This window comes from Tribolium castaneum, chromosome 1 (genome assembly GCF_031307605.1).
Source record: "Tribolium castaneum strain GA2 chromosome 1, icTriCast1.1, whole genome shotgun sequence".
Taxonomy (NCBI): domain Eukaryota; kingdom Metazoa; phylum Arthropoda; class Insecta; order Coleoptera; family Tenebrionidae; genus Tribolium; species Tribolium castaneum.
The window spans coordinates 30,839,317-30,854,117 of NC_087394.1; the positions used below are offsets into that span (position 1 = coordinate 30,839,317).

General features: G+C 34.1%; 1 long non-coding RNA gene and 1 other non-coding gene across 3 annotated transcripts in view; both read right to left on the reverse strand.

Moving 5' to 3' along the window:
• Nucleotides 1–1,631: 1,631 nt before the first annotated feature.
• The window catches only part of LOC107397542 (uncharacterized), a 106,767-nt gene continuing 93,597 nt past the window's right edge, over nucleotides 1,632–14,801 (reverse strand). The window contains exons 6-9 of one of the 2 annotated variants that reach the window (XR_001574629.2): nucleotides 14,203–14,312; nucleotides 2,999–3,548; nucleotides 1,793–1,984; nucleotides 1,632–1,743 (exon numbers count right to left, since the gene is read on the reverse strand). This is a non-coding gene — a long non-coding RNA (uncharacterized LOC107397542). Of the gene's footprint in view, nucleotides 1,744–1,792; nucleotides 3,549–14,202; nucleotides 14,313–14,801 lie in introns of both variants that reach the window. The other variant, XR_010336291.1, reaches the window with a different exon arrangement.
• Nucleotides 4,005–4,082, reverse strand: Mir219 (microRNA mir-219). Its single transcript, NR_036299.1, has one exon. It is a non-coding gene; the product is annotated as a microRNA mir-219 (primary transcript).

Sequence of the window (14,801 nt, forward strand, 5' to 3'; positions counted from 1 at the left end):
TGTCTGAGTGGTGTCGATTTCCAATTAATCCTCCAAGAGCAAATAACTCTGATTAAATTTTTCTTACTTTCTTCAAATTTAATTAAATCTAATTGAACGTAATATTTAAATATTACCATCTCTAAGTTGGTTCGTTCAAAATAAAATAAAATAAACTAGTCTACTCGTTTGATTTATTTTATTTTGGTTGGTTCGACATTGTGTTTCCCACAATCACTAATCAGTAATCAGTAATCGGAGATGCATTTTACTCAAGTTTTATAACAGATCATTTATGTAAAAAATGGGATATAAAATTCATACGCACAGGGTGAACAACGAATTTTTTGAATATTATAATCTGGATGCTTGGATTTTTGTGCAGGAGTAAAGTTTTAAAGAAGAAAGGTCTCTTCTTTTTATAAACTTTAATTATATTCTAATTATGTTAAAAAGTAACTTTACATTTTTTCTTACTGTTTTCTGATTTCGCCCTTTAGAGGTCTAAGATTTTATGAATTGTGTTTACGGTTTAAATAACTGCTTTAATAATTATAAAACTTGTAAGTCCTCGGCAAAGAAGTCGTTACGATTTGACCTTGTTTTCATGTCTGGATACGTGACATCAAAATCTCCTCTTGTAACAAAGGTCGTCTGAAATAATTGAAAACTGTGTTATGGTCTCTGTTATCAACTCTTCTTGATTGCGTGGTGTATTTCTGTAAAAATAGCGTTTCCATTTGGCGCGCTAGTTTCAAAACCTATGAAAAAGCGCATTAAGCCTTGATTAAAACAAAGTTGAATTGTGAAAACAGCCGTAACGTTTAATTCTCGAATTAAGTGCTTAGAGCTCAAACTAGTGTTTGTGAGTAGTTTGCAGTGGGAATCAGTGGATCAGAAAAGTGTAGTCACCCCTGAATTTGAGTCTCAACGCATTACAAATTTCGGTTTGGAGTGAATAATTCCTCATTAAATCATCATGCAGAAGGGTCAAGTCGGAGCTTGTAACAAACCCGTGCGGGCTCGGCCGTCGACCCAAACTCCGGGCCTGATTTTTTGCTAAATATTTAATTATAGTTTCGGTTAATCGGCAATTGTAAAAACGCGGAATTGAAAAATAGTTGCCAAAGTAACTTACCGATGACTTTAACAGAATTTTCGTGCAGAAGTTTGTCGAGGCAAACTCAATTTAACTGTAACTCGTTCTTGCCGGCGTGCAAGATGTCCAGGAGCGCCGCGAGGGGAGGGCCCGCTGGGTTGACAACTGATCTGTTTTGCAAGTTAAATTCGACAACGGCACTCTCGCTGGGCTCTATGTGTCTTCGGAAGTTCATGCTGGTGGTAAAGCTTGCCTTTAACCCTCGCTATTTGCAAGGGAAATTGTCTCTAATCAATTGCATATTAGTGCTGTTTTGTTAATTGCCGACAACATGCATATGGTGGAGGCGCATGCCGCTGCATCTTCACCTCTGCAGAGAGCCAAACCGAATTACTGTCGTCCGCGCTAATTACTTCCCGGAATAATCACTTTGCTACTTTTTAGTGGAATCACGTTAAGGCTCCACTGGGAGAGGTGGGGATTATTATGGAAATTAAAGGAAAAGCAAATTTTACTTTTGAAATATTAATTAAATTTTATTACAATGTTCCGTTCCAATTTTCTATTTATTTTATTCCGTGCTATATCCTGGCATAAATTTTAGGACCCAAGTAATTAAATCACACCCTTGAACCCCAGCTATGTTATTGAGGTTTATGTGATACCTAAAATCAAACACGTTTAAACGGAAGATGGCCCTGTTTAGTTTCATACTTTGTACTTTGATGACCACTTTATTCTAAACTTGAACGCCCAACCCTGCTTCCAGCTATTCCTATTATTTTAGAGAAAGTTCAGAGCTGATAGTCCTTTGACATCCAAAAGAGGACGTCAACGGGCTGCAATAATAACCCTTGCTACTCTTAGCTGTTTTGGTAATCCCAAGTTTTTTCTCTTCTCATCAAACTAGAAATTAAAAAGAATGTATCTAGAAGATTTGAGTATTTTATAAAATTTGATATGGTTTGCTGCTACATAAACATAATTTGTTGTCTATGATGAGTTTTGTTCTTTTAGTGAAAAATGTGAACGTGAAGTTAGCTATTTGTAAAAAAACTATCAGTTAAACATTCATTTTAGTTTGTTATAAAATGATATGATATGTATACAGGTTGAGTCTGCTGAAAGTATATTTTCACATTGTTACACAGGAATTAGTGTTTGCTATTGAATACTTTCAGAATGTTTTCAGAATTTTAATTAGTATTGAATAGCTGAAAAAAATTGTTTTTAATTAATTAATAAAATAAAATTTATTCGTTAACGGTGTAGCTCACATTTAAACGCAATCTAATTGGCGATTAATTTGACTTTGCATCTCAATTCAAAGTAGTTTATTTATTTATTAATATTAGTTAATTTATTAATATTTTTTTGGGTTAGCGGCGAACGTAATTTTTTAATTTTTCGAATACCAATAGAAATATTAAAAGAATATGTTTTTCAGCGACTCAATTTTAATTAATTAATTTTGATTATAAGGAACTGCTGAAAAATTCTGAAAAAATTCACATGCATAGCAAACGCAGCTTTTTTGATTACGCAAGTAAAAATATACTTTGAACTTGGTTCAATGTTTAAATTTTTTTGTAGAATGTTTGTCGCTTTTACATAAGACTTGTATTAAAATATTTTATGAAACCTGGTATTGGAAACATCTCAAATGGTTTTGTTCCCTTTTATATAAATCTGATAATAAAATTTTTATAGTCGTATAAAGTAAAACGGCAAATATTTTATGATATATGTGAAATTCTAGTAGCAAAATGTAAAACCCTATAAAAATTATCACCTTGTGCCATTAGTTGAGCAATGATTTATTTGAGAAGATAAAGGAATTTGAAATGTTTGTGGGTGCAAGTGTATGTTATTAAACCGAATCAAAATCGGTTGTTAAACCCTGAAGCCATTTTTGCAAACCTATTATGTGCAAACAGTCGCCTCATTTTTTGTTTTAATGCTTTTGAAACTATGACACCTGTTTTTCCCAGAATGTTGTTAGCATAACTTTTCTTGCTGATGTTTGAATTTCACAAGCGCGTTTGCTTTGAGGTGCAAAATAATGCATTCACATCTCATTCCATTTTGTGGTAGGAAAAGTCGTATGTTTGCTGTTATATTGAACTAGAAGCAAAAAAGAAGTATCAGCGTTCTTTCGTGCGACTTTTAGAAACCTTTCAGCCTTATTATAATATCACGTAAATTTTCGAATTTATCAAGTCGTGCAAATAGTTTTATTATCATTACGGCGCCCCCAACACAACGTCAAACATTTTGACACGATCTCCCTAACAATGTCTCCATTACCATGCAGGTGTCGGTCCCTGGAGGGAAATGTTACACCCGGCGCCTCCGCCAAATCTGATAAAGCCAACAGGGGCGTTGCGAGATTACACCAGCATTATTTGATTTTTACACAACATATCATTGACTGTGATGATGCAGTTGTTGACCAACTCAAGTTGGATATCTGAAAACAAGAATTAAAGTTAGAGACGTTTGTTTTGATTTTGAAAAACCCGGCGCATCCACCATTTTTGTGCGATTGTTTCGAGTTGTAAATGGAATGTTACGAGTGCACTCAGGACTAAATAGTCAGTGCAATTTATACTTATAAAAACAATTTGCTTTAATTGGGTAAGGATGCTCTAGTTTTGTTTTTTGCGCCAGCTCTTAGTTGATGGTTTTGCTTCGCTTAAAAGGTTGTTTTCAACGCATTCACTCAACACGGAACAAGAATTTATGAACGCGCGGGCAAAAAAATGAGCCCCTATGACAATCTCGGTTGAGATAAATGGTCGTTTTGAAGTGCATAACTGTCTCAAACTGATATAACAAAACCTCCCAATCCATCGATAAAATCAACAGATGAGCGTTTCAATTTGAAAGTTTTGAAAAATTCAGCGTGTTGACTCGTCGATAAACGTCTCAAGCGATGATGTCCACACACAGTCCTTGATAAAATTGCAAACAAGAATTGCGTTTGGACAATCAGGGCCTGAAACTGTTATCTGGTGGTGGATGATTTTCTTCCATTGTGGACGCATAGTTTGTTATTCTGCATCGCTGCGTCAATGAGATAGAGAAGCTGGAAGCCCACTGCGGCTTCGCTGACCGCACTTCCACTGCGTCGTTTTCAAACCGTTCGACATGCAATTCAGGTCTCGGCGCCACTGCAGCAGCCCGTTTAAATTGTCAAATTCGAAGAGAAATTTATTGCCACTTTCAGCTATTTAGTGCCATACCTAGGTTGCTGAGGTAGGGAACTGGGGAATATTTTGGTGAAGGGAGCCGCTTGAATTATGGATTAAGTTGTGAGGAACAAGGTAATTGGGGCTGGCTTAAGAAATTGCATTGAGAAAACTCTGCTTCACTCCACTAACTAACTAACAAAAGTGACCATTTTTGATAGTTTTTTGGAAAACTATTCTACAAATTCATATTAAAAAGTTTTGTCTATAAACAAAATAATTAAGAATCTGATGAATTGTTACCTATTTTATCTAAAATGAGAAAAACATTTAATCTATTACCAATCTTACGTACGGAATGATTTTGGTGCAAGGAACAAATATTGGTAAATTAGTGATAACGAGAAAAACACGAATAAAAAATTACTGACCTGTTTAAAAACTTATTTTATTACAAAATTAATACACAGAAATTGAGAAGTCTACCTTTTACAGCAATTTTTGCTGACAAGCAGTTCTCAATCTTTTTTGCCGTTTTCTAGATTTAGCAAAGTATTAATCAGTAGAAACATTCTACCTTTCACACACTGCGCTAATTTTTTACGAACACATACTTTTAAAATGACTATGTCTAACATAAGAAATTAACATTATTCACGCAAAATTATTAAACAGGTCAATATTACAAAAATACACTAGAGGAGGTTTAGTTAATTTAATTTTCGAATAGGGCATTTAAGTTTGACTTATTTATTCAAAGTTCAATGTTTCTTATGTCATTTTAAAACAAACTATGCTTGTTGTGGATGTTGTTGGTTTACAAAAATAATAATTGATTAAATAAAAATTCAAAATACAAGTAAATGTAATTTTGAGGGTAGCAACAGTTTTTTACGTATTTCTTGGATAAAACATCATTTAAGCGTCGCGTTTTTTGTTTTATTATAACGATACTAGAAATCATTGAATTTTATTAATATTTATTATAAAGAATTGTAGAGAAATGTTAATGTTAATGTTAACAAAAGACTGTTATAATTAACAGTTCGATGCAAAGTTGTTGAAAAATTTTATTGTCTGCTGGATTTAACACAGTTATTTAACTTTGTAGTGAAAAAAAAATTTTGTTTGTTTTGCTACATGACTGTGTTATGGAATTTGTGAGGAAAAGCTCAAGCTGGAAAAAAATGTTTCGTGTTTGCTTGTGGAGAGCTTTTAATTAATTAAATGTCCAGTTGTATAAAACAGTTTCTTTGGCATAGAGAGGCCTGAAACTGTCCCAGGTAGTAGAAGATATTATAACACCTTGACCCTCGTCACCGCACAAGAAACTTCTAAATTGCTAAAGTTGCTCTCAATCTATTCTCCGAAGTTGTAGTGACATGACCATAAAGCAGGATCTAATTTAAGTAGTCGGAATAGCTAGGATTTTATTGTGTTTTTGTTATTTAGCAATTTAAGTAAAACACTGCGAGGATTGATGGTTGTTGTAACAAAAACGGAAACCATTTTTCAAATGTTCCCATCCACAGTCTATTTAGCAAAAATTATGGATTATTAAATTCACTTCAGACTAAATGGACGCTTTAAGTTTTGCCTCTCGAAAAGTTGATCTTGATGAAATAGTTGTGAAGGATTCTGTAAAATCCGTTTTGGTATGTTGTTCCATCAATAACGATTGCAACAATGATTAATCGTCCCCTTAATGATAAATGTAACGGCACTTTAATGCCAGTTTTAATGCTTTAAAATTGAGTTAGTAATTCTATAGTACAGATAAATTGGAGTTAATTCAATCAATACTAGAACGAGTTAATGGACTGTCCTAATTTAGGTAAAGAAATAAAACGTCAACGAAATCTTTCCTCGAGTAAGAAGGCGGAATAGAAGCGGGCGGATAGGAAGGATGAAGAAAAAAAATTCAACGGATGAGCCTTTCTGCAACCAATTCATCGATCTTAGTCTTGTCGTGTCCATATTTACTTCGGCACTAATTTATCTTATGTACATGACGAACCCTAATGGCTCGATCTATTCCCTGTCGATGCTCGAAGGCCGGTCAGAGATTTCTATTATTACTTTAATGGGTTTTCTTGGATTCTCTCCGCTTTGGAATTTTGAAATATTCATTCCATCATTCGAGCAGACGCCGAAATGAAATAACCAAAGGCCCAAACATTTACAACACCTCAAATTGCCGCAATTTTGAACCGAGAAATTACCGGTTTGTGGATGTTGCTCCAATTTAAAAAAAGACGAGCGGTGATGTTTTTTGTTTTGATATTTAATCTCGAGCTGACATTACTCAGACATGATAATACGAGTCGCTTCAAACCCGTCAACGAGCTGAAACTTAATTACGAAAAACACTCCCGGTTTTTACTGGATAACCACATAAAACGGACCGCAAATCTTATGCAAAGTAATCTCGTGAGAAGTGCATAATAGCATTACGCGAAACAGGCAACCCCACCAGCAATAAATGAACAAACAAGAAAAAGAAACAGATTATGGAAATGCATACAAGATGGAAAAGTGGAAGGAAATATCAAGGATGGAATTTGAAACGTTGATTGCTGAGTGCTCGCGACGTTAAAACGATTTCGGCGATCAAATTGTGGCGAATTTACCGCCGTTTCATTAAAATACGCAAACACCTAGAATTCAATTCGGTTTTTATGGCCACCGGAAGCACTAATTAAGAGGTCTGAAAGAAATAATTGAAATTGAATTTACACTTGCAGGAGATTGAAAGAAACGGGAAAACGGACACAAATAGTTTCATTTTGTTTAAAAATAATTCGAAATTGCAGCGTTTATTGTAATGTGAGGAATTTATTATGATTTTGTGTTGCAGGAATGCGGCAATGGGCAGCTAATAGTCACTATTACATAGTGGTCTCATGTAACAAGTAACACTGGATGTACGCTACTCATCACATTAGCCAAATGGCGATTGTTGGGATATTGTGTTAACAATGCAAGCTGTTGTAAATGTGAGAAGCTTCAACTTTGTTGAATTGACTGCAGTTGTTGGCGGAACAGTCTGAGCGCAGCAGGTCAAGCCAAAATTAAACGTTTAATAACATTTTTATTAATTTTACAAAACTTTGAAATTATTAACAAGAAGAAAAAAATTCTCTCAAATTTTTCTAATTGTTAACTGTATTTAAAAATTTGCTGCTGCACTGTTGTTACATTCTTTCAATTCCGTATATAATAAGCATTTTGGAAACAGTAAACGTCACGTAAACCGAACATATTGCAGTTTTAAATAATTTGCTTGAATGTTATTTTGATCGTAACGATTATGTTCATTCGTTTTGTATAACAACGTTCACAGTAATGTTCATTTCGTGATGGCACAAATGCATGTAAAATGGATGGGTTTTAAATAGACACTTTTGGAATCGCAGATTTGTTTTTGATTAAACGAAACGTAACCATTAGTCAATCAACGATAACAGAAGCGTGACACAAAATAATTAAATGTTTTATTGCATCTGCTTCCGGGTGTTTAGAAGCTGGTCGACAAAAACAATTCGAAAGGTGAGAGGGATCAAAGGATTTGGCAAAATGGATACAGTTAAAAATTTGTTTTTTTCATCGTTCGTTTTATCCATTTAGGATTGAACACTAACAGAATATAATTTAGAAATTAATTCGTCTTTTTAATTTGTAATAATCACTCTCTAATTTTGTGTTAAAAAGTCTCTTTGAACCAAAATGTTGTTCGTTCCCACTTACAATAATATTAAATTTATAATTACGTACATTATGTAAGAAGTCAAGTGTCTGGACTATATAAAAATACATCACACAAAAAAGAATTCTTAGCCAATATATATTATTTTCTTCTCTTTTTTTTACAGAATATCAGTCTTTTTATTTTTCTGCTCAAACAGCAATAGCAAATATTTTACCACCAAAAAGGCAAAGACAAAATTAATTGAAATAATAAAATTGGTGGATGCGCCGGGACGATAAAAATTAGTTATTCTTATTAGTATTTTTTAAGTACTGACTATAGTTTTAAAAATAATGAGTGTGAAAACAAAGAATTTAAAAATATTGCTTTACTAAATTTTCATTGACCAAAAACAAAATTTAGAATCGTATTGCAAAAACTTTAATTTTTCCGCCGTCTGAAAGATGAAAAGCGTCTGATTTCGGTTGCATTTGTTGGCTAATGCGGGTTTTGCCGTCGCCATCGTTTTGGTTTTGCAGCAGCTTGCGAGCACTTCAGCCTCTAAACACGCTGAAGATCAAAGATAAAAACTTTATTGCGACAATAAAAATGCTGTACGATCTCCAATTAAAACGGGAAGCTGATACAGAATTGACGTGGCCATTATCGTTTTAAAACTTGCTGCACTGAAGATGTTTTAAAGAAAACTTTTGAATCTCGTATCGAAACTTTAAGCCGGTTAATGTTATTATTGACTTTAGATTTACGAAGCGTGGATAATGGATGATACAGGCAGGCAGGGAGGGAAAGAGACCGAAAGAGCGGCACTCTGCCATTGCAGATTTCTTTCAAACTCCGCGCACGATACGCATACTTATTATTATTCCATTGTCTCAAGTTATAAAGCAATGACGACGAAGTTTACAATAAAAAACAAACTGCCGGAGGCTAAGTTTTCGCCATAAATGCGAATCATTAACCCGGATTTCGGAGAGATGAATGCTTCCCTAATACGAGAAAGAACGGCTGCTTGATGGGCCACACAAAAGGCGCCACACTGGTGCTAAATTCACAACTAAAGACCAATTTGGTTTTGTTTATTTATTTTTTGCTCTAATATCCACCTCACGTGGAAGTTTTTCGTGCTGTAATCCTTGAAATTTGTTAAACTCTGGTGATTGTCGAGTTTGTGAAGGTGAAATAAGGCTTGCTGCTGACAAAACGCTTTATTGATCTCAAAGTGGCCAATTAGAGATGAATATCGAAACGTGCCGGGAAAACTCTTAATTATAAGTTTATAGCATTGTGCCTTATAATTTTAAACTTGTTATTTTTATTCAAAAGTAACCATGGCGACAAACATCGAAGAGACCTGGAGAAGTGGTCCAAGTAAACACTCATTTTCCTTCCATTAGGAGACGTTTGTAAAGCACCTCGACAATTGTATTCTGATTCTCCAGAACTGAATCGAATTTGTAAAATCGTTTTCAGTTCAAATTCCACAAATACTTGGCGCCTGAAAATCGTTTCATGGAGAACTCAACTCGTCGGCGATTAGAAAGGCATTAATTTTATTTGTATAAAATTCTCTATAAGAGACACTCTTTGAAATGTAAATCAGTCTCCAAAAATGTCTTTTCAATTAATTCCGATTCACTCTGACAATGACTGAATTCTAATCAAATACCCAAAGCAGTGTTCTCTCACAACTTCTTCCCCACTCGAGACACAACCTGAACACCCTAGCCGGAAAATACAAAACTAAGCCCCACTAAAATATTTACTCAAAATTTTATAAGAGAAAAAGTTATAAGTACGCATATCCCTGATTAAATCTTATGTCAGCATGAACAGTTTATTTTTCATAAAAATCGTATTATCTAATGCTCCAAAGACTCGTACCAGGTGCTTCCCCCTTACTTTAATGAAACGCAAACATTTGGCAGAATTTGCTTGTGGTCAGGGCATTTTTAATATGTGGAAAATTCATATTAAGTTCACGCAATCGAGAGAAATTCGGTTCTTTTATTCCGAAAATTATGTGCAAACACATACAAGCCAAAACTGGGATTTAGTGCGCACCATAGCAATCCATAAATTACAAAAACCTTTTAATGTTATGTACAAACACCCGATTACCATATTCGGGAAAAGCCGGGATAAATTAAGGTCAAATGGACAAAGACATTATTTTACCACGCCAAAGCTGGACATCGGGTGTCCAAAACAGAAAAATTAGAGCATATTCCGACTCATGGATGATACCATTTGGGCAAAAGGTTGAAAATTATAGTTTACACTTCAGTCTGCAAAAGTATGTTGTTTATTTAACTGCAAACAAAAGAGAGAAGAAAATCATATAATCATATAATAATAATTTTTACTAAACTTAACGCCCTATTCAGTCTACATATTTTTCAACTTAGAAAAAATCTCTAGCATTATTTTACTAAAATTTTGAATGTTTTAGAAAATTTAACAGTGAAATGAAATTATATTTATGTGGAAAAATGGGTAGTCTTAAATTTTGAGATAAATTTGATTATATTTTTCCATTCTACAGTTGTAGGATTAATGTCATAACAATTAAAATGGGGCAGGTTTTTAATGCCAAGATTTATTATTATAGTTAGAGATTGCGGCTGTGCCATTACCTATCTTGATGTATAATCCTGCCCTAATTTATCAGCTGGTATGGACGTAATTAGCATATCAAAGCTTGTAATTTTGATCTACATTGAATTGTACATGAAGTAATTGACCTGTAAATACCAATAACTAGCAATTATCCTAGATTCAGCTAATTAATTATGTGGATGGATTAGTGTCATTTCAAAAACTGTGAACTATATTTTGGTTTATGTTTCGCATCGAATTGCAACGGTGCATGGTTACAGTTGCAATAAATTCAGGATATATTATACTATACACAAAATATTATTAATCAAAGTTGTGCATACAGATTAAAAAATTATGCAAATTTTTGGCCAAAATTTTATCAGGAAAATAAAATAATTACGACACATACCTATTCATGCGTGCTGTGCATTAAACGTGGGATTTATTTGGCGTGTTTTCTATTATTCTATCATTTCCCATTAAGTTGGAAAGAAATCAATTTACGCAGCCTCTGAGAAAAAATCCGAGTTCAAATATCTTTTATTCATTCGTCGATTATTTTAATTTGTTCATTTCATTTATGAACGAGTCGTTTTTAATTACCTCGTTAACTTGTTTCTCCGATTTAATTAACGTCACCTGGTGTCTTCTTAAATTGCATTAATGTAAATAGCAATAAGGAAAATGAGCCAGTCATCGATCCTTTTTCGAATAATTAACGAAATCCAAATTCTCGCGTTCGAGATGATTCGTGTGACACTTAAAGAGTGATTACGTTTTTAATTCTTGCGACATCTGCTTTTGAAGCCTTTGTTTCGATTTGTGTCTGCATCGCATTATAGCGCACTTTGAATTTCGCCGATTGTCCTTATATTTCCGCTTTATCAAGTGGGAAATATGAGCCGTTGGTGATTGTCGAGTAGAGATAAACAATGGTTTCCGCGAATGGGGGATATAAAGTGTTCCCGGACTCATTACACCGCCCATATACCATTGCTTGAGAGGAAACTTTTCAATACTAAACAAGTAGATTGCCCATTTCGATGCTGCGAAATGGAAAAACGAATAAAACAGAAACGACGCCGCGGCGATGAGTGGAAAATGTACGTTTAAAGAATGGGATGAAATCGGATGGAAATGTACAGAATACCAGCAGCAAGGAGAAAGATGGATACAGATGTCGGAAGACCGTTGCCAGGCACCACCAATTCAGTCAAATAAAACATCCGGAAAAAACTAAATTGAAATTTCTTCGCAAGAATGTGAATTAATACCAAGTCGTTAGGTTGTTTAAAACCGGGCTCATTCAGCACTTGCCACGCAATAACTCCGCCATCAGGCGCCGCTAATAAATCGGCTGGCATTTTTATGACACGTATTGATGGGCGCCACCCAGCGTCTTACATAGACGCTGCTGCTGAGGAAATAGTGACAGTTTCGATAATGATTTGATGCCTAAAGCGGATATTTGATCAGCAGTTGAATTACGAAGATGTTTGGACAGTAATAAAATGATACAGTACTACATTAACATTAGGCAAAAACCTCCAAATACATATCAAACTAGTTAGCTAAGGTTCGAGTTCTGTTAAAAAAGCATGCAAAATTCCTGCAAAGTAGATTATGTGGTTTGCGTGCATCAAAAATCATTATGTTAAGACTACAGAGTTATCTTCCTGCTGTTTTTATTTTTATGTCACATAATTCCTCTTAATTAAATATTTTCTCTTGAGTAATTACTTCGAAATGGCCGTCAACGTTAATATCAGGTTCATTTGTATAATGCTTTTTTATTCAAATTAAATACAAAAGAAGTTTAATATTCAGGGACAGCTATTTTATTTAAATCTTGTGTTGTGTATCCTTTGCGTTAAGTTAGCCATACACAAGATTAGATTTACTTAATTTTTAACTGTAAGACCTAGCTATTTACATATCAAGGGAGTAAAAAAACAGGCAATTCAACAAAACTGACTAACCTAGTATAATATTTGGCACAAATTTTGTATTTTTAGTTGTGTTACGAATAATTTTATTAAAGTTTAATTTTTAAATTTTAATTTGTTTACTATTTGAGTTCTGATACGAAGCCTGGTTTACGACTAAATTAATCCGACATTAACCTGAATCAAGTGCATTGTAAATCTCGTTATATTCAATCGAATTCACCCAGTAAATAAGAATACGAGTATAGCAAATTATTAGAAGAATAGTTTAATAACAGAATTGAAACTGTTATGTTTTTATTTTACAAAAATTGTATTGCACTGGAATGATTTTTCAACAAATAAACGTGTAAAAAATTCGCTTTAACCACAAAGCGTCCTGAAGATACAAATTGTGGTAAACTATGGGCTGCGTTAAATTTTTAATCGCCCTTGTACGTGTACTTTGTATCAGGAAATGTTAGAATACAGTTCCCAATTGCTTTGAGCTGTCTATTTCCGTCGTATTAATATTCCATAAAGAATATATTTGTCTGGGGACGTCGAACATTTACGAAATTGCGTGACCGTCATTTCCATCGTATAATTTATGAAATAACTTTTATTTTATGAATGGCGTAACAAATTGACACTTATCCGTTGATAGTGTTAATAAAAAGCGGGACAAATCGGCGCTGCATGGCGCCATTCATCGAATTTGAATCGAAGCTCACGTACGATAGGTGGTGCATCAATATTTGGGGTTAATTTTGCGGCTTTGTGCCGATATCTTAACGAGCGAGCACCCGTCACCGCTATCGTTGGTCGCACCACCATCGATCCGCCCTATCGCCAGTATTTATGGGGATGTTTTACAGCCGCTGCTACCATCGATAATTGGGGGCAGATATCGATGGGTGCCGCGTGAGTTAATGCAACTGCAATTGCACGGATTGCATCGATAATGCACGTTACACTTTGATTTATCGGACAGTTACGTCAGTTTGTCTAACGGGAAAACGATTTTATTACGGTTACCTGATTTCGGAAATAATTTACCAAGTTTTTCGGGAAAGATAGGCCAATAGAGAACGAATTTACTACCGCGAGTTGGACAATCCGAGCTTCACATTGGAGGAAACTTTGCCGTTCTATTTCATTCAAACAGAACTATTTATTCTGTTGTTTTCAAATCCAAGCAAATCATATTTACACATAGTTAGAATTTCAGCTTTCTATTTTTAAGGATATTTGCAAGACCTCAAGTTCATAAATTTTTAGAGAAGACACATATTAAAAAATAAGAATATAAGCATCATACATTGAGAAATAAAGGACATAATAAACAATATATTTTAGGTTTAGAGTAAACATTTTACTACAATTTAATAATGCATTTAAATTCCACCACATGTAAAAATGTGGACGCGCCGGGATAGAACTCACTTGTCTACAATTATAATTTTTGTTAGTCGTTTTATTCTAAATTCTAAATAATTACAACTTAATAAATAAATAGTTTATACACTTTACAGTGCCTGAGCAGAAAATTTAAATTGCTACAAGCCAAGGGAAGGGTTACAGAAAGATAATTAAAAGTTAATTTACGATTAATCGGTGAAAACGTGTGACATGCTGGTGAAAGTATTAAGTGTAAAATAATTTAAAATAGACTTAGTTTTTTACAACATAAATACGTACGTGTAACACTAGAATAAAAAGTGGGCTTTCTCGGTACTTCTAAATTTACTTTTCCTTATTTCTGTACTATACTTTGGTCGTATCAGTCTTCAACGTCGGCCATTTAATTTCTGAAACAATAACGATTTAGAGTTTTACGTTATCATCATAAAATAAACATAATACAAAATTTGTTGCAAATAATACTGCTTCGTATTACAAGTATTGGGGTATAAAATTATTTATATAAAAATGTATGAAAGAGAAATACAATGAAATCCGATATTAAAACATCCGTCCGTCCTTTGTTTCAAATAATTCAAATCCGAATGACCAAAAAAGACTGTTTGGAAGCGACCATTGAAACTATGGCATATTATAAACATCTGGCCCATTCTTGTGGTCGAAATAAATACGGCATAAAAATAGAGCAGATGAATGCAATAAAATAAAATTGAAAATGGGCGGAAGTTTGTGTGGGGTCAAATGAAAACAATTTTTGTGTACAAGGATGAAACTGGGGATATCGTCGTATGGGCATTGCGGCCAAATAGCCGCGGACGGTTTAACAGCTCAACGCAGCATGACAGTCCGCCGAGAATATTGCCATGTTATCTCAT